Source organism: Chionomys nivalis, chromosome 23 (genome assembly GCF_950005125.1).
Source record: "Chionomys nivalis chromosome 23, mChiNiv1.1, whole genome shotgun sequence".
In the NCBI taxonomy this organism is placed as follows: domain Eukaryota; kingdom Metazoa; phylum Chordata; class Mammalia; order Rodentia; family Cricetidae; genus Chionomys; species Chionomys nivalis.
The window spans coordinates 27,759,275-27,778,135 of record NC_080108.1 but is presented as its reverse complement, the minus strand read 5'-3'; the positions used below and the strand labels follow the sequence as shown (position 1 = coordinate 27,778,135).

The window sequence follows — 18,861 nt, the reverse complement described above, 5'->3', positions numbered from 1 at the left end:
GTAGAGCTAGGCTATGGTCCCAGTGGAAATGGTTCCCCTAGGTGCTTTTCCTATTGTTATGGTAAGATACCCGACTTAGGTATTTTTCTATTGCTATGATAAAACACCATGACCAAGGCAACTTGTAACAGAGAGCATTTAGCTTGGATTACAGTGTCAGAAGATTAGAGTTCATGGTGACTGGGTGAAGAAGGAATAGCTAAAAGCTCACCTCTTGATCACAAGCACGAGGCGGAAACAGTTCATTAGGAATGATGTGGGCTTTTGAAACTTCAAGCCCACCCCCAGTGACACGCCTCCTCCAACAAAGTCATTACTTCCTAATCTTTCCCAAACAGTTCCACAAGTATGGATGAAGTATTCAAACATATGAGCAAGCCTGTGAGGGCTATTCTCATTCAATCCATGACAATACCTAAGATAAAAGCAACTTAAAGGAGGAAGAATTTATCTAAGCTCATGGTTCCAGAGGTCCATTGTGGTAGGGGAGGTGGAGGTCCAGAGGTTCATTGTGGTAGGCGAGATGGAGGTTCCAGAGGTTTCTGTCCATTGTGGTAGGGGAGGTGGAGGTTCCAGAGGTTTCTGTCCATTGTGGTAGGGGAGGTGGAGGTTCCAGAGGTCCATTGTGGTAGGGGAGGTATGGGAGGACATTGCAGATCTGGAGAGGCAGGCAAGTTCAATTCATATTACAGTGTTCATGGAGCAGAGAAAGTACCAGAAGCATTAGTTTAACCTCCTGAGGCCTTTCCTTAGTGACATACTAGTCTTCCAACTACACCCCAAGCTCCTACAGTGTCCACCACTTTCCAAAATAGTGACTCTAGCTACTGGGCAAGCATTCAGCACATGAACTAGTGGGAGATGTTTTATATTTAAACTATGACATGCAGGACATTGATTGGTTAGATAGAGAAAGATAAGATGAGATGGCACATTATAGCTTATATAGTGAATGTCCTTGGAGTAGAAGGATAAAAGGTTCAAGTACATGGAAGACATTTTCTTCTCTCTCTCTCTAAAATAACAATTAATTACATGTAAGTAAACATTTTAAAGAGAACCAAGAAAAAGATAACAGAGTTGAAAAATAGGCAAATAGCATGCCTAAATGTCTTATAGACTAATGAACACTTCCTGTCTTCAATTGGGGAATTGCCAATTTAGATAATGAGATACCATTTCACACCCATATCTTGGCAGATTAGAATAAACCAAGGATTTGATGAGCAAGGGGGTATTTTCATGCCTTACTTGTTGAGGGCAGGTCGGTTAAAAGCCCCTTCAGAGAGCAACTGCACAGTTTACAAAAAGAACAAAATGTGGATCCCTGTGATCCAAACATTCCACTCTTGGGTGTATATGCTTCTTGTTGGCCACGAATTAGTCAAAGTTTTCCAGAGAACCAGAAGTCATGGGACCAATCTCAAGATGTGGCAATATATTAATCTACCATTAGTGTGTCTTAGGACTTACTGTTGATGGGTTTATTATATTACAACAATTAGCTCATATGTAGCAAGGTCCTGTGATCATCCTTCACAGTCTGGAGAGCCCAGCAGAGCAGAGCTCATTGGCACACAGTTCTAAGAGCTAGAGCGCAGAGTATTGCTTCCTGCCCAGGTCCAACAGACTCACAGCCAGAGTACAGAGGACAGAACTCAGGTGTTCTGGCTTGAGAAGTCAGGCAGAGAGCAGATTCTGTCACCTTTCTCTTCTAATCAGGTCCTCCATGGGTTGTTGGAGGTCCCCTAACCCACAGTTCAAATGCACATCTTCCCAAAATACCCTTAGAGAGGTGGCCAGAATGCACGATGGTTAGCCAGGTATGGCCCAGTCAAACCGACACATAGAAATAATCACAAGTCACAGTAAACATTTTTTTTTGAAATAAATTAAAACAAAATAGAAGATACTATTTTTTTTGTAGGAGAGAATGCCTTTATTAGCAGTGGGTCTAGTGGTTTGGGAGGTAGAGAGAAAGAGAGTAACAGTGGTTAAGTAACAATGTTTTGGGTTCATGGGTTTGTGCCTCATGTTCTCTACACTTTGTTCTATGAATCTCATAGCGATGATTAAAGAGGAGGTTGTTGTAGGACTGAGGAGTTAACTCAGTTGCTAAAATGCTCACCTTGCAAGCATGAAGACAGGAGTTTGACTACCAGGATGTGCATACAAAAGGCTGGGTATGGTGACACAAGCTTTGAATTAATTCCAGCACTGGGGAAGTGGAGACAGGTGGATCCGCAGGGGTTTCCAGCTAGCCCAGTGAGAAACTTTGTATGGAATAACAAGGTAGGGGCTGGCAAGATGGCTCAGCTCTTGGCTCCTAAGCCAGATGACCTGAGTTCATCCTGGGACCCATGTCTCGGAAGGGGAAAAGTGAACCCCTCAAGTTGTTTTCTGAGCTCTACACTCTCACTGTGGCACTTGTGTGTCTATACGCACCTATAAATAAACATATAAATAAATGTAATAAGAAAATTAAAAAAATCAAAATCAAAATGCAAGGCCTATGGTACCTAAGGAATGAGACCTGATGTTGACTTTCTGTGCACTTGTACCTGCCCGCACATAAACACACACACAAGACTGTGTGTGCATGTGTGCATCCCCCCTGACACATGCGTATAAAAGAGGTCATGGCAAACACCCACATGTGGCTCACCTCCCCACTCTGTAGTGTGTGTGTCTTTGTGCCACCTTTTGCCAGTGGATCCTCTAACGGACTGAATTCCTGGTCTCACCTTTTTTCAGATGATCCTGCATTTGTCTCTTCCTTGCAGTGTTGGGATTTCTCATGAGCCAGACTATGCTAACTGACCTGTCCCTGTGTTTTTAGTGTCTGCATTTCGGGCTGCTTATCCATCTCTCAGGCACTTCTGAACATCTTCCCGAACAACTCGCCCTTTCGGGTGTTGGCTGGAAGTTTGGCCCCACAGCCCTGCTTGTTGTTGTTGTTCTGTTCCTAATCGCTAATATTGGCATGGACTCCCGTGACCACTGATGCCCATCCATAGCCCAGGACTTCATGGGTAATGGATGCGATGGAGATATGGGATCATTCTTTGATGCTAGTTTCTCAGATGTCCAGAAATGCATTTCCCTACTCTAAGTGGGAACTGAGGAGTTGTGGTTCAGGTGGGGTGTGCCACTGAAGGAACCTCTCTGGTGCTGAGTGTCCTCTGGAGGACCCGACCCATAAAAGAGACATCTGATTATTTGTTCTCAGATTTGGAATGTGCTTTCAAATATTTGGAAACTTCTACTCTGACACCGACATTTTTTTTTTTAAAGTTGCATTGAGAGAGAGAGAGAGAGAGAGAGAGAGAGAGAGAGAAATCACCACCATCCCTTTAAAAAGATGAAAAAATGTTTTAAAATAACCCAGAGAACTGCAGCTAGGTTGAGTCCGGCATAATTAGTGTGATTAAACTGAAGGAAGCCATCCTTTTATGGATGTAATTTTTTATTAATGATATTCAGATCAAGTTAATTATGTCCAATTCTAATTAATGACAGCAGTGAGCAGGCAGCCTTTCCTTACTGTATTCTGTGGAGTCCCATGTGACGGTGCTGAATAGTTCACATATTCCCAGCTGGACAGTCCCCCAGAGCCAGAGTAAATAAAGGCTTTGGGAGACTTTGTAGGTGGGATTCTTGGTCTGCCAGTCAAGGCTCAGCCACAGGCACAGCAGGGTGGATTTTAAGATACTGGAAGGAGCAGTTTAGGTGGTGGTGCAATCTGTGTAGGCAGGCCTGGGATCCATAGGGAAGGCGGTGAGGAAGGTTGGCTGGAGCCTCATGCTCGGCTCAAGCTGCAGTCCACGGGCAGATCCTTTCCCTAAAGGACGCCTCTGTTCTGTTATGCTGGTTCCGTGAACCGGGACAGGTGCTACTTGGGCGGGATTAGGAGGTGTGGCCTTGGAAGGTGTGGCCTTGTTGGAGAAAGTGTGCCACAGGGGGTGGGCTTTGAGGTTTCAAAAGCCCAAGGCAGGCTCAGAAGCCCCCTTTTCCTGTTGTCCGTTGGTCCTGGTGTAGAACTCTCAGCTCCTTCGCCAGCACCGTGCCTTCCTGTGTGCTGCCAGGCTTCCTGTCATGCTGATCGCTGACTAACCCTCTGTAATCCTAAGCAAGGCTCCAGTTGGATGCTTTGTCTAGTAAGAGTTGCCTTGGTCATGGTGTCTCTTCACAACAATAGAACAGTGGCCAGGAAAGTATTTGGTACAAGGAAGTGGGGCATTGCCATGACTGGCCTGACGGTGCTGCTTGCTGGCAGAATGTGGAATGGGGGACTTTGGGTTATGAAAACAGCAGAACTCAATGGGACACACTGATAGGAACATGGAAGACAGCTGTGGTGAGAGCAATGTAGATCATGATGACCTGAAGAGGTTTCAGGGTTAGTAAGTGACCTAGAGACTATTCTTTTGACATTTTGGCAAAGAATGTGACTGCTTTTTGCCCTGTCCTAAAACTCTTCCTGAGGCTAAATTGAAGAGCTCTTGATGAATTGCTTTGATAGAGGAGATTTCAAGATAGTCTAGTTAGCATTGACTGTGGTACTGTCTTAGGATTTCTATTGCTTCAACAAAACACCATGACCGGAAAGCAAGTTGTGTGAGGAAAGGTTTCATCAGGCCCACACTTCAGCATTGCTGTTCATCACTGAAGAATGAGGATAAGGATTCAAACAGGGCAGGATCCTGGAGGCAGGAGCGATGCAGAGGCCATGGAGGAGTGCTGCTTACTGGCTTGCTTCCCATGGTTTGCTCAGCCCACCTGCTAATAGAACCCAGAACCTACAATCCAGGGATGAGACTATCCACCATGGGCTGTGCCTTCCCCTATTGATCACTAAGTGAGAAAATGCCCTACAGCTGGATCTTATCTAGGCATTTCCTCAGTTGAGGCTCCTTCTTCTGAGTCTCTGGCTTGTGTCAAGTTGACGCACACCCAACCAGTACAGGTGTGGTTCTTCGTAATCACTTTTAGGCAGATCTATAATGAAAATGAACAAGCTAAGCAAGGAAAAATACCAAAAGTACAGCTTGAGGAGAAAAGGAAAATCGGGAAGTGTCATGAAGCTAAGCAAAGTCCATTGCTCAAGGAGATAAAAAGTTTAAAGAAAAGCTGGATGCTAAGTGGAATAAAGGGGTGACCTCAGGTTGAGACTCCACCCCACTAAGATTCCAGCTTCTCTAAAGAAATTAAAGAAAATCTTCAGCATTGAAGGAAAACACCACAACACCTTACGTCCAACGTTAGAAGTCCCCAAGTCTTTAACAATCCCAATACCATTCAAAGTCCACAGTCTCTTTTGAGACTGTTCTAGTTCTGTAGCTGTGAAAAATACTGACAGACAGAACCCAGGAAGGAAAGGCTTCACTTCATCTCACACTTTAGAGCTCAATTGTTGAGGAAAGCCAAGGCAGATACTCAAGACAGGAGCTTGAAGGAGAAGTTGTGGAGGAGAACCAACTGCTTACTGGCTTACTCCTAGGCAGATATCCAGCTGCCTTTCCTATTTAACCTGGGCCCACTTGTCTAGAGATGGTACTGCCCACAATGGGTGGACCCTCCTACATCAGTAAGTAATCAAGAAAATGGCCCACAGTTGAATCTGACAGAGGCAGTTCCTCAGTTAAAATTCTCTCTTCCCAGGTTTGTCAAAGGGACAACCAAGAATATCCTTGCTGTTTGACTTTCCCTTGGGACCGCCAACTCACAAATAATGACATGGAGACTTCTTTCTACTTATGGAAGCTTGACCTTAAATTGATGTCTCCAACTCACTCTTTTTAAAAAAAAAAAAAAAGTAATTTCAGAAGTCTTTATTTTACAGATGCAGTTGTCTATATTATGAGCACTGTTCTCAAACTTAAAATGTAATATTTCAGCCTAAATGACACATATCATAATCTCTGTGATATAATAAGTAATTTTCCCGATTTCTCTGTAGCTCTGTGTGTGTTCAGAGTAATTTTAGTAGTTTAGCATCCAGCTCTTTCTATGCATCTTAAACAGCATATACTGTTATGGAACATTTAATATCTTTGTACTCCCTCACTAACATCGCACAGTGGTTACCATTCTTTTTTTCTTTATTTTTCTCTGCTCCCCTCCCTGTCTCTCCTCTCCCCCTTCAACCCTCTCCCAAGGTTCCCATGCTTCCAATTTACTCAGGAGATCTTGTCTTTTTCTACTTCCCATGTAGATTAGGTCTATGAAAGTCTCTCTTAGTATCCTCATTGTTGTCTAAGTTCTCTGGGATTGTGGTTTGTAGGCTGGTTTTCTTTGCTTTATGTTTAAAAACCACCTATGAGTGAGTACTTGTGATAATTATCTTTCTGGATCTGGGTTACCTCACTCAAAATAATATTTTTTGGCTCTATCTATTTTCCTGCAAAATTCAAGATGTCGTTATTTTTTTCAGCTGTGTAGTACTCTATTGTGTAAATAGACCACATTTTCCTTATCCATTCTTCAGTCAAGGGGCATTTATGTTGTTTCCAGGTTCTGGCTATGACAAATAAAGCTGCAAACGTAGTTGAGCACATGTCCTTGTGGCACGATTGAGCATCCTTTGGATATATACCCAAAAATGGTATTACTGTGTCTTGAGGAAGGTTGTTTCCTAATTTTCTGAGAAATCGTCACACTGATATCCAAAGGGGCCGTATTAGCTTGCATTCCCACCAGAAATGCAGGAGTGTTCCCTTTCCCCACAACCTCTCCAGCATAAGTTGTCATCAGTGGTTTTGATCTTGGCCATTCTTACAGGTGTAAGATGGAATCTCAGAGTTGCTTTGATTTGCATTTCTCTGATGACTAAGGATGTTGAACATTTCCTTAAGTGTCTTTAAGCTGGGGTTATATTTAGGAAGTGGTCTCCTGTGCCAATGTATTCAAGTGTACTTTCCACTTTCTCTTCTATGAGGTTCAGTATGACTGGCTTTATGCTGAGGTCTTTGATCCATTTGGACTTGAGTTTTGTGCATGGTGATAGATATGGGTCTATTTTCATTCTTCTACATGTTGTTATCCAGTTATGCCAGCACCATTTGTTAAATATGCTTTCTTTTTTCATTTGCTTCTTTGCCAAAAATCAGGTGTTCGAAGGTGTGTGGAATTAATATCCAGGTTTTCTATTCGGTTCCATTGGTCCTCCTCTCTGTTCTTATGCCAATACCAGGCTGTTTTCAGTACTGAGCTCTGTAGTAGAGTTTGAAGTCAGGGATTGTGATGCCTCCAGATGTTCTTTTATTGTACAGGATTATTTTGGCTATCCTATGTTTTTTGCCTTTCCATATGAACCAACTAGCTCTTATAACTTAAATTAATCTACATTTTGCTCCTGGCTTTGTTACCTCTCCTTTGTACCATATATCTGACTTGCTCCCTGTTCCACTGGCATCTCAGCATGCACCTAGATTCTTTCTCCCCCACCTTCTCTCTCTCTCTCTCTCTCTCTCTCTCTCTCTCTCTCTCTCTCTCTCTTTTCCTGGAACTCCCGCTTATCCTCTCCTACCTAGTGGTTGGATATTCAGCTCTTTATTAAACCAATCAGAAGTCACCTTGACAAAGATGCATCTTCACAGTGTATGAAAAGATTACCCCAGAACATATCCTTCACAGAGACTGAAGGAAAAAAATCTCTTAACTCTAAGCCCATAATTTTAAAAAAGACAACAAAAAACAAGTTATGTACGTTCAGTTCATAATAGCATTCAACTGAGGAATGGGAGTGTAGCAACGACCAAGACCTACCAGGCAAACAGGGCAAAGATCAAATCTTACAACTTCACGTCCAGCATCTGGGGCTTGTGATGGACTCGTCTGGGCTCCCACTACATTGGGACACCCTGCCTTCCCCAATCCCTATTGCCTACAGTACAAGAAACCTCTCTCTTGGGACAGATTCAGTATGCACTTGACGTTTCCTCTGACTACGTTTGGGTGTCCCCTTCCCAGCTTCATGTAGTTGTCTCTCAGGGACACCTGACACTGACAATATTGCCTGGGTTCAATGACTTTCTGCAAAATTTAGTGCAAGCCTTCATGTGTCTCTTGAATCTCTCATGCCTATAAAACTAGTACCACATAAATAACAGTAATGTAAATCTGCTCAGGATGTAGCCCGACCTCTTGGGCCACAGTTGCAGAAGCCTGTGTATTTCTTTGAGATTGACCCTGGGGATACATTTGCCTGCATACTTGCATTTGAACAAGGAGCCCCTATAGTGGTGGCCTTAGTTTAGACCCTTCTAATTTGGTTTCCATTTCACCAGTCAGACCCTTTAATGCACAGCGTGTTGCCCTCAGGATACAGTGTAGAGCATGAGGCATTTTATTTTTAATAATGTTAATTGATAACAATTGATGCTGCTTACAACCTGCCTCGATTGGAACTGTAAATTCCTCGCAAACTGTGCTCTTATTTCGCCATTCCCCTTGCTCCCCTTTATTGTAAACCCGGATAAAGTCAATGTGCAGCAACCATGCCACAGGCCAAATTCTATCCTGTTTTAAAAATGTCTCCTCTAAACGAAGTAGCTCATTACTTTTTAATTCAGTACCACAGTCTCAGGACAGTGGCAGGATGAAGTGAGGTTCTTTTCCAGAATATAATGAGTGACCTCTATTCCCCACTCCTGATAGAGTCTCCATTGCCCTGTGAAGCTGTCTGAGCTAGGCTCCACCCCACTGTCTTGGCATGTTTGTCTTTGGACTCCCATTGGAATGGCTCAGCTAACTCCATTTAAAGCATTCTGGAGATTTCCTAGTCCATACTTTTAAACTCTTCCACATTCTTTCTGCAAAAACCAGCTCTAAAGGCCTGCATGGTTGGCCTTTACCGTAGCAACTGTCCCTCTTTTCATACCAATTTCCTGTATTAGTTATCTTTTTCATTGTTTTGGCAAAAGTAACTTGAGAAAGGAAGCAAGGGTTTATTTTGACTTGTAGTTTGAGGGCACAGCATCTGTGGCATGGTGGCTGGAAGGTGGCTTCATGATAGCAGGAATGTACATCTGGGACTCCTCGCGTGTTGGCACATTAAGAAACAGAAGACAGGCTATAATATCTCAGCGACCACACCCAGTGGCCCACTCGTTGTAGTGATGTTCCAGCTCCTCAATGGTTCCATCACTTTTCAGACATGCCAGCAGCTGAGGACCAAGTGTTAAATACTTGAGTCCATGGGGAATTTCCCATTCAAACCACAACAGCCTGCCACGCCCAGAGGTTCCTAGAATCCTATCACCATGTGGTACTTTGGCTAATTTTTGAATTTTAAAATAGTGGGTGGACTATTTGGGCACAGCTTCTTTCACACCGTGGTGTGCTTCTGAGTCATCTGCTGGTAATGAGTGTGACTGCTGGCCTAAGTTTACATGAGATACAAGAGTTCATGTTTTCTTCCTTTGGTGGGCACAGGACCTTTTCCACTTTGTGGATATTATTTCTCATGGGAATTTTCTTATAAGCTGGGTGCACGTGCTTACGTTTCTAGGGAGTCTCTGCAGGGATCAACTGGAAAGGCTGTGGATCTGGATGTACTTGTGCTCTAGTGAGCAGGACTAATCCCTTTTCTGAAGTAGTTGGTTCAAATGCCATGTTCGGCTAAGCGCAAGAGTTGAGTTTGCTTCACCTCTTCCTACTAATTGCTGTTGTCAGTTTGAATTTTATATCTGGCGGTTGTGCAGTGAGATCCTGTAGCTTGAATTTGCATCTCTCAGAATACTAATGGAGTTCAATATCCTTTTAGAATTTCCCTGATTGTGTTTGGAACTCTCACTTGACGTTGCTGTGCAGGAACCTTGCTCCTTTTTTTTTTTTTTTTTAGCAATTTGTTAGAGTTCATAGATCCAACCTATGTTACATATATATATTTACATATATGTGTGAGTATATATATATATATATGTTGGAGACATTTTCTTACACTCTTTCTGTCTTGGTTCCAATGGAAATTTTTGATGAAGACAAAAGCCGCCAAGTTATCAAGCTTGTAATTCAAGTTACTGTGGTAAATGTCCTATTCAGGACATCTGTGCACACTCTGAAAACTTGAAAGCACTTTGCAGTTAACCTTTTGAAGTTAACTATCTATCTAGCTAACTAACTAGCTAACTAACTAACTAACTAGTTGTAGCAGGCTTTCTTGGACTACCAGCCCAAAAACCATGACATGGAGACTTATTATTAATTATGATGCTCAGCTTTAGCTTAGACTTGTTTCTAGCCAGCTTTTTAAACTTAAATTAACGAATTTCTATTCATCTATGTGCTGCCCCAAGGCTTGTTCACCTCATTTATGTACCGTCCATCCTTCTTTCCTGTTTCTTCCGTGTCTACCTGGCCAGCCCCTGATTGCTCCCTTGCATTCCTCTCTTTCTCTTCCCTTTTGTTTTCTTTCTCCATCAGCCCCTGCTATACCTCCTCTGCCTAGCTATTTGACACTCAGCTTTTTATTAGACCAATCAGGCACAGCAACCTGTCTTTACATAGTTGTTCAAATATTCCGTAACCATAAACAAATGCAACACATATGTATTTAGTTAAACAAATATTCATTCCGCAATAACTAATTGGTATGTTGGGTATTTTTCCTCCATGTGTGTCCAAATGGAGGACATAAGAGAGTGTCAGATCCTCTGGGATTACAGTTATAGTCGGCTGTGAATCAGCATATAGATGCTGGGAATCAAACCCAGACCCTCTGGAAGAGCGGCCAGTGCTCCCAACTGCTGAGCCATCTTTTCAGTCCCTGTGGTTAAGTTTTTGCTTTGCTGTTTTAGCTTTCTCTTTGAGTTGCTTTTCTGAGTGCCTGAATTGATGCTGAGTAAATGATGAAATAGATGCCAAGATTTGCTTTCCTTTTCATGGGTGGGTGTCTGGTGGATCCAGCATTATTAGTCAATCACTTCATGGCTCTCTACAGAGAGTCTGGTTCCATTCCTGATGTCTGAGGTCTGGCAGTTTTCAGCTTCCTTCTTACTTCTCTTTCTGCCCCACAACTGACCATCCTAAGAAGACCTGGACACTGTCACTCTTGGTATCAACCACAGCTTCAATCCGTGTAAACACACAGACCCCTCCAAGACCTGTTTTCCCAATCACCAAGGACCCTCCTACATCCTCCCACGCTACTGGTGCCCTGTATGGACTACATGGCTGCCTTGTTCTCCTCTTGGTCCTGTCTCACGTCTGAACTACTTTTGGGTGGGAGGCTGATCCCACCTGCCTTGACCTGATCTCAACCCCGTGGTGTCACACGTTCACAGATGACATCACTGTGACATTCGGCGCCACTGCCCTATATGCCGTGTCTGAACACTGCTGAAGCTTGATTACCTCACCTTTAAAACGTGCACGCACTGTCGTGGTTAGTCCTCTAGCTGTGTTCCTTAAGAGTGTCTTACTGTGTTTATCCATGAAGTTAGGCTCAGCCGTTTCCTTGTAAAGTGAGATCCATTCTCTCAATTTCCACATAAATACTTGTTGCCAAATATGAACCCTGCAGGTGTTTTGATGACATCCTTTGAGGTACCTATCCATCTAGAATAAGTTGACAAGAGTCTAATGAGAAGTCTTCCAATCAATGAATTTTTAATCTCCCTTCATTTTGGTCTACATTTTTTTTGGTGGGGTAATTTTGTGTATAGAACACCTTTTTTGAATTTTGATATTGTTGTTGTAAATGTATTTTTAAATTGTTATAATAGGTTTCATGGCTCATCTATAAATATTTTTTCATGTATTTCTGTTGCATCCAGGAACCTTACTAGACTTGGTTAATAATTCTGACAATTATTTGTAGGTTGTTTTAGCTTTTTATAACTGTGAAGTCATATTGTCCATGACCAATAAGACCAATAAGAGCTCCCCCTTTGGACCTATGGAAAATCCCAGTTTGGTGATATCTGTCTTAGGGGAAATTCTTTTGTTATTTCCTTTCAAAAGTTGTGACTATGTTTCCTATTTTCTTTGAAATTGTTTTGAAGTACTTTATACAATTCAGAACAGCACCTCTGTTTCAGTGTTGGCTTGTTGCAGGTCTCTATCAAGAGGGAGTGTAAAGTTCTCTGAAATGCTCTCTGTATCTGATGACATCATAAAATGTTTCCTTGTCAGTTCACTGGTGAAGTGAGTTATATGATTCATTATTACAATAACCTTGAATTTCTGGGTCAAATCAACCAGTCTAATATAATGTCAGTTTTATATGTAATTCCTTTTTAATTTTCTCTGTTTTGTTTAATATTTTTATTTGTAATTTTGTTCAAAAGTGATAAGTGATTTTTTTTCTGTGGTGTTAAGGCCTGTGTTTGGGATCAGGGTAAGGGATACCTCATAAAATGTTTGGGGGTACTTCCTCTTTTTTGCTTCCAATGAGTTTGGGTAATGTTGGTGGCTTTTGTTGATTTATTAGCCTGACTTTCTTAGTTTGCTTTCCATTGCTATGACAGACACAATGACCAAAGACAACTTGAGGAGGAAAGGATTTGTTTCACTTTATGCTTCCAGGGGACAGTTCTTCACTGATGGAAGTCAGGGCCAGAACTGAAGGCCATGGAGAGGTGCTGCTTCCTGGCCTGTTCCATGCTTTCTCAACTCCTTTCTTAGACAACCCAGGGCCATATGCCCAGTAATGCCCCCACCCACAGTGAGCTGGGCCCTCGAACATGAATCATTAACCAAGAAAATGCCCCATGGACATGCCCACATGACTGTCTGGTGGTGGCCATTCCTCAGTTGAGGTTTCCACTTCTCAAGCGACTCTCTTTTGTGTCAAGGTGACAAAAGTAACAAGCACACTGGTTGTTCAGAGGATTTTACCTGGGAAACAAAAAGTAATAAGCGCCGGGCAGTGGTGGCGCACGCATTTAATTCCAGCACTTGGGAGGCAGAGGCAGGTGAATCTCTGTGAGTTCGAGACCAGCCTGGTCTACAAGAGCTAGTTCCAGGACAGGCTCCAAAGCCACAGAGAAACCCTGTCTCGAAAAACCAAAAAAAAAAAAAAAAAAAAAAAAAAAGTAACAAGCACATTGATTGTCTGGAGGAATTCACCTGGGAAGCCAGTGCGCTTTGAAGTTGCTTGAGAAGAGGGTTCTAATGGCAGATTCAGTTTCTCTTGGAAATACCGGGCCATTTGGAGTTTTCTTCTCATACTGGTTCGGTGAGTTTGCTGTTCTAGTCTCTTCTCTGTTGCTGTGATAAAGTGTGATCAGAAAAAGCAATTGGGTGGGGGTGGGGAGGGAGGGACTCATCTCCACTTAAAATTCCTTATCACAGACCATAACTGTGGGGAAGTCAAGGCGGGAGCTTTGAGCAGCTGGTCACACCGCATCCAGTGAAGAAGTGAATCTATGTCCTCTCGCTTGCTTGGGCTCAGCTGCATTTCCCCACACTTGCACAGTTCAAGATCTTCTTTCTAGGGAATAGTACCACTCACTGTGAGCTGGGCCTTTCCATATCAATGAACTTAATTAAGAACACCCCCACCATATACATGCTGTAGTGGTTTGAAGGAAAATGGCCCCCCACAGGCTCAAGGGGTGGCAGTATCAGGAGGGGTGATGTTGTTGGAGGAAGTGTGTCACTGGGGTTGGGTTTTCAGATTTCAGAAGCTCAAGTCAGGTCTAGTGGCTCACAGTCTCTTCCTGTTGCCTGTGCACCCAGATATACAACTCTTGGCTCCTTCTCTAGCACCATGTCTGCCTGCATGCCACCATCACAAGAATGGACTATACCTCTAAACTGTAAGCCATCTTCAAATAAATGTTTTCCTTTATAAGAACTGCTCTGGTCATGATGCCTCTTCACAGCGATAGAAACTCTAAGACACATGGCCATATGCCAATCCAATGTAGACAGTTGTAGTGATATTTCATTTGTATTTTAATAAATAAAGCTTGCCTGAAGATCAGAGAGTAAAATAGCCCCGCTGGTCAGCCTTACAGACCAGGCAGCGGTGACGCACACCTTTAATTCCAGTAACCACACTAATTTGTCATAGGAACCAGGCAATAGTGGTGTGTGTCTTTAATCCCAGCATTAGAGAGGAATATAATATGGGAGGAGACAGCTCTCACACAGTCTCATTCTGAGGATTCCTGGAGGCAGGATCGCCATTTCAGACTGAGGTAGAGGTAAGTAAGAGTCAGTGAGTGGCTGTTCTACTTTTCTGACCTTCAGGTTGAACCCCAATATCTGTCTCTGGGTTTTTATTATTCGTGCAACAGGTAGTCTCTCATTGAGACTGTTTTCCTATGTTGGGTCAAGTTGACAACACTTACCATCACGTGTGTTTTCAGTGATTATTTCTTCATCTCATGAAAATGCCGTGCCTACTGGTGTTGAGTTTCTCACAGTGTTTCCTACTGTCTTACAAGGGCTGGCCACATTTTCATGCTGGGGTTGCTTCTCTTTTTCCCAACTCACCATTTTCATGATTTTTTTGGAGATGTATTAATTTAATTCCCTCTGAGGAATCAATATATGTCTCTGTAGAGTCTTCCCCACCTTTTTTTCCTTTTGAGAAAGATCTTGCTGTATGTTTGTAGTCCAAGGTGTTCTTGAATTTTTTTTGTATTATTCCCCTCCCACAACCTTAGTTTTTCTTATTTTAGATTTGTTATGAAATTCATTTTTTCTGTTGTTTAAAATATTTCTTCAGTTTTATTTGGGACTAAACATGTTGTTACTTTAAAACTACACGAGAGAGAAAAAATAGTTATGTACTTTTCTACTCTTTTCCTAATATGTGAATTTAAAGGTGTAAATATTTTACTGAACTGGCTTTGTCACTGTTATTAACGTTATGGTAAAACATAAGCATACAGCTTATCATCTGAATGTCTTGAAGCTTGTGGTTCAGTAGGATTTTTGCATTTCAAAACCAACCTCTAAAACATTTTCATCTTGCCTGCCTCCCCATATTCAATCCTTTGGCAAGACCTCTGTAAAATTCTGTATGAAGTGACCTTTTTAGTTTTCTCATTAAAGTGAAGTCATAAATTCTGTTGATTTGTTTTCAGCTTTAAAGATAAATAATGGCTCTCAGTTCAGGATGTCTCCCCTTTTCAAGGCTGTATAGTAGTCCAGTGTGTGAGTAAATCATGTTTTATTTCTCTGTCCATAAGCAGATGGACATTAGCTGGCTTCTGTCTGTGGCTGTTATGAACAAGGCTGCCAAGAACGTGGGTGTGAAACGTAGTTTTTGCACGTTTTGTTTCTTATTATTAACTAACTAAAATGTGTTTAATTGTTGCAGTTCATCATTTGATCGGACGGCCATTTTAAAGGAGCTTATTCGCAGGTGTTTTGCATTTTTTCCAAGTTTTATTTGGTTGTTTATTTCTAGCCCAATTATGTTGCAGCCAGAAGTGCCCTTTCGGTGCAGTGTTTTGAAACTTGCTTATCACATTTAGACTTTCCCTGTATCATTAATTTTGATGAAGTATTCTGTGTGCACTGGAGTGTGGGTCCTCAGTTCAGGAGCATGTGTGGTAATGAGTGAAGGCTGCTAACTGTAGTGTTTATAGAGTTGCTTTTATTATTAACCTACTGGTCGCCCATCATTACTGAGAAAGCTCGCTTCACCTCTGACTTCACGTTTGACTCTGTGACCCTGCCAGTCCTTCTCCTATAAAGAGTGAGGTCCAGTAACTGAACACATACCTGTTGAGAACTCAGAACTGGTAAACACACATCTGTTCAGGACTCAGTCTTGGTGGGCACCCTTTTAGTACAGATTCATGTTTCCATTGGGGCAGCTTCCTTTTGTGACGTCTACGTGGTCTAATGGTCAACACAGTGATAAAGACTGGATAAGCTTTGGCATAGTTTCTGTGCACAGAGGTGCAGCCTGACAGAGACACAGAGAGCCAGACACTCCCTTAACCACCACATCCACTGTGTTGTTACTTGCCTCTGGTGATACGGTACAGACGTGGCAATTGGTGAGCCCAGGCTCACACGTGATTGTTAACTGGAGCCTGCACTTCAGTTGTATTTTCTTAGTTTTTACCCATGACCATATTAATTTCAATAATTATGCCCCTGGAGGCCCTTTCAGACAGCTGTGTAAACCTTACTTGTTTTGGTGACCTCGGCAGTTCTGGAGAGCCCAGATCAAGGATGACACACAATGTGTGATGTTGTTCTTCTGGTTAGAGGGACAGTCACTCTTGAGAAGTGCCATTTTGGTCTTGTTAAGTTAGGATTGTGTGGTTCATACTGATGACAGCAATCTTATCATGTGGAAGGAGGCACTGTCTCCATGAGAGGCAGACAGTGTCCATATATTACTTGGAATTCTGTATGGGAATATTTATCTATTCTTCCAAATTATTTTTTATTTGCTCACTTGTTTACATTACTATAAACTCAGAATATTCATTTTATACTTTGCGTTATTGGTTTTTTTTAATATTTATTTATTATGTATGCAATATTCTGTAGGCCAGAAGAGGGCACCAGACCCCATTACAGATGGTTGTGAGCCACCATGTGGTTGCTGGGAATTGAACTCAGGACCTTTGGTAGAACAGGCAATGCTCTTAACCTTTGAGCCATCTCTCCAGCCCCACTTTGCATTATTGTTGTGAGGGGCGCTGGGCCCCTTTGTTTGTCCCGACTGCCTGGCTATCTTACACCCGAAATAATCACACAGAAACTGTATTCATTTAAACACTGCCTGGCCCATCAGTTCTAGCCTCTTATTGGCTAACTCTCACATCGTGATTCAACCCATTTCTAATAATCTGTTTGTCACCATGAGGTCATGGCTTACTGGGAAAGAGTCTAACCAATGTCAGTCTCAGGCAGGAGCTTCATAGCATCTGCAACTATGCCTTTCTTCCCAGCATTCAGTTCTGTCTACCCCGCCTACCTATGTGCTGCCCTATCAAAAGGCCAAGGCAGTTTCTTTATTCAACCAATGAAAGCAACACATAGACAGACGAACCTCCTATACCAGGTTATGAACCAGACCTACATGGCTGAGCATTTCAACTCTGAAAATCTAAACTATGAAATGTTTTAGAATCAGAGCCTATGGGGACAAGAATGGAAGGTCAAGCTGGGAACAGATGGGGTTGAGATGGTTAATATTAAATGTCAGTCATGTTAGAACAACCTGGGAGATTGTCCTCTAGATATGTCAGTGGGGATGATCTTGACTGTACTAACCAGAGGAGAAGACATCCCTCCTGTTGGCGGCACCATTCTGTAGGCCAGGTTCCTAGAGAAAGGGAGCTGAGTGTGGGCATTCATTTCCCTCTTCTCTTGACCGGACATAATGTGACCAGCTACTTCAGGCTCCTGCTGCCTGACTTCTCTGCCCTGATGGACTGTACTTTGATATGTGAGCTAAACTGGGCCCTTTCTGCCTTAAGTGGCTCTTGTCAGGACATCTTATCACAGCCACAGAAAGGAAACCGAGATCCTTACTGCGAGTAAGGTAAATTACCTTTAGACTATATGCATGATCTGTGGAGTAATTGCAGGTCCTATTTTAGACCTGATTTGCATTCTCAAGGTTCTTACTATGTATGTGCAAAGGTTCTCAAACCCTAAACAAGTATGAAATTTAAACTACCCGTGATCTTAAGTATTTCAGGTGGGGGGGGGGGGATACAGAAGTGCCGCTGTCTGTCCTGTTCATATGGCTCCAGTGTCTATCCTTTCTTGAGACATGTAGGCTTACGTTCACTTCTGTGTCCCTGGGAGCTTGACTCATGGTTCTCTCTGCTGTATTAGCCATAGGTTAGAACTTCTTGGTTCTCACCAGTGTATTAGCCATAGCTCATAACCTCTCTCCCGAGGCTCCTGAGACTGCCAGAAGCCTGCTTAGTTCTGTTGTCAGGTTCACTGTCTTCCTCTTCCTTCAACCTCATGGCTTGCAGATACCTGAGTTGCCAGAGAGCTTGAATAGTAGGGAGGTAATTCACTGAAGGGTAAGTTACTGAGGTGTGTTTCCTGCAGGTTGCCTCCTCAGCCCCTTGGGTCCTAGTTGCTGTGGCAGCTCTCTGGTACTCTTCAAATGTTATCAAGAGCTTCTGGTTGTGTTTTCTAAATCAGATGCAGTGCAGTGCATCATAGCAGATGTGGCACCTCCTGGGAATGACGTTTCTGTCTTTTCCTACCAGGTCATGGTGGGTGGTTCTTGCACTTTATAGTCATACATCAAATATCAACATAAAGAAAAAACAATGATCGCAGAAGATCCTGACTGTCAGCAAAGCTCTTTAAAAGATTGACACATTGTGCATAGTTTCAGTGTACTGTTTAGTACGCATATATGGTTTAGGGGGTCACATGAAGGTACTTGGCATGTCCAGCACTTCAGACACTCATCTTGGTGGTGAGAACATTCAGAAATCCTCCACTTTAGACAATTTAGAATGTACAATGTGCTATTGTTAACTACGACCACCATACTATATAATCAAATGGGAGAACTTGTTTCTCCTTTCAGATACAACATGGTCCTCACCAACCAGTCTCTCCTAACTGTCAACCTCTTCCCCACCCTCTAGTAGCCACTGCTCTAGTCTGTTTGCATGAGAAAACCTTTCGTAGATTCACAAATGAGTGAAATCATGCAACGTTTATTTTTTCTTACCTGGTTTGCTTCACTTAACATACTGTCCCCCAGAGTCCTTCATATTGTCACAAATAACATAACTTCATCTGAGTAATATTTCATATGCTAATGGTATTCTATTTTATTTATCCATTAACCCACGGATTGTATGTTTAAGATGACTTGAACATTAGCTTTTCTGAATACTTTAACAATAAAAGATAACGTGTGTAGTGGGGATGTGGAGGAAGGGATTCCTGGCACACTGT

At 42.5% G+C, this 18,861-nt stretch overlaps 1 protein-coding gene across 8 annotated transcripts in view; it reads left to right on the top strand.

Annotated features, from left to right (window-relative positions):
- Apba2 (amyloid beta precursor protein binding family A member 2) overlaps nt 1-18,861 on the top strand; it is a 205,318-nt gene that overhangs the window by 107,630 nt on the left and 78,827 nt on the right. The window lies entirely within an intron of this gene.